Genomic DNA, 1,951 nt, shown 5'->3' on the forward strand with positions numbered 1-1,951 from the left:
CCCCCCCACACACACACACAAACTGAATTGTAATTTCTGCTTAACTTCAGATACATTTCAGATAGTAATATGATCAGTGGATGGCAACAACACACCAGCAGAGCACACTACCCTACAGCAGACAGGCTGTACTTGTACAGGGCATTACCTCCATCTGATAGGGTTTTTAATTGTCGTGTGATGATAAGGAAACTCTTTGAAAATAACTTTAATTTTATGCCTCAAACAAAACACTCATCTCACTGATTATAGTGATATTTAAAGTGGAAATAATAGTTGCTTAATACGTCTCATCAACACAAATAATAAGACAGTATAATAACACCATTATTTCACTCTATTTTCACCATGTTGCAAATCTCCCGAAGCATCTCTAACCATGTGGGTAATACAAACCTACAGCCTAATTTATATACATGTTGCGAATTGTGATCTAAATTGGCTACGCTGTACGGGAGCTCAACATCAGACCCTTTGGAAATGTCAGCTACAGCACATGTGGTATAACGGTTAGCAAGCAATCAACTACCAGCAGGCAATCAGTTTAGATAAGAATATCCGATTTTACATTAAAAACATTTATTCAACACTTAAACATTTAAAGATATTTAACATTTCTTCACAAAACCTTAAAGTTGTGGTAGTTCCATTTGTCCCGATCTCCCATTTTATATAAGGTGCATTGGGTTTATGCGAGGGAAACCACTCTATGCATGCAGAGGTTACATTGGTATTTTGTGTGGGGTGGAACTGTCAATGAAATGAATAGTTCTGCCCATGATCACCTTCAACAAATATCTATTAAATTCCCGTTGTATAATAAAGCCGTATCAGCCACTAAACCTAAACATTGGAACTGTATTCCTCATCGTTCTCTTTCAAATTCCCCTCTATCTGCATGTTTGAAGCTGTCTCCTTGTTATTATAGCCTTCTACCTCTATTCAGTCGCAGTAGGAACAATAGGTAAATAAAGCTACTCTTAAAATGTAGTTTGAGTCACGTTCAAGTTAATAAGGTAGCCTACACTCGAGTCCTTATTCGAAAATATCTGGGATATTATCTATCCAAACTAAAATCAGATATATAGTAGCCTAATCTTTAAATAGCCTAGTTCGTGTTCAACCAATTAAAAGCTATCAAACTCTGAAAATAAGCATGTCATCGATAACTTTAGACTTTGACAGTCATGTCATGAAACTAGACCATTGCTCCTCACCTTTAATGATGATTCGTGTCAGTGTAATATCCTTTTGAATTCAAAATCCTCCACAAATTCGTATAAATCCACAATTTCGCAATTCAAATGAATCCAAAGAAGTAAGCATCGTTTACTCCCCAGCAACAGTGGCTACCTCTTCTCTCTCGCAGGTTATTCAGCGTGCAGTGCCTCTCGCTGCGGAATGTGTTGGACTCATGGCAGTGGGGCAGCCTCAACTCATAAGTACTCCTGCGCCGCTTTGATCTCACTGGTGATGTCAGGCACAATTAGCATAACAAAACGTGTTGAATTTGGACTTCCAAGGAGAGACGTAAGATACCCACACTGTCATTGTCCAATCTTGCTCTACATGTTAGATAATTTTAACCAGTTGCGCTATAGTTTTTGCTATATATTTTCTAGGTTGCCCCCAACACTAATGCTCACAATAATGATAATAGTCTAATATATAATAGAAACCACGAATAGTTTCAAGTTTTAATGTCACACACACAAGTACAGTGAAATGCCTTTCTTGCAAATTCAAAACCCGATAATGCAATAATAAATAACAAAGTAATACTAGAAAAAAACACATAAGAAATAAGAAGAAATATGAAAAACACAATAAGTAAGTAAGTAAGCATACCCTGCAGTCAGTTCCAATACCATATTTACAATGTGCAGGGATACTGCAGTGATGGAGGTAAATACTGTATGTATACGGTAAGGTGGAAAGGCAACAGTATATA

At 37.0% G+C, this 1,951-nt stretch overlaps 1 protein-coding gene across 1 annotated transcript in view; it reads right to left on the bottom strand.

Moving 5' to 3' along the window:
- LOC111981264 (protein Wnt-11-like) overlaps positions 1-1,405 on the bottom strand; it is a 20,419-nt gene extending 19,014 nt beyond the window's left edge. The window contains 1 exon segment of the mRNA XM_024012465.2: positions 1,218-1,405. The gene's annotated coding sequence lies outside the window, so the exon portion shown is untranslated.
- Between the last annotated feature and the right edge of the window lie 546 nt (positions 1,406-1,951).

Source organism: Salvelinus sp. IW2-2015, linkage group LG20 (assembly GCF_002910315.2).
Source record: "Salvelinus sp. IW2-2015 linkage group LG20, ASM291031v2, whole genome shotgun sequence".
NCBI classification, from domain to species: domain Eukaryota; kingdom Metazoa; phylum Chordata; class Actinopteri; order Salmoniformes; family Salmonidae; genus Salvelinus; species Salvelinus sp. IW2-2015.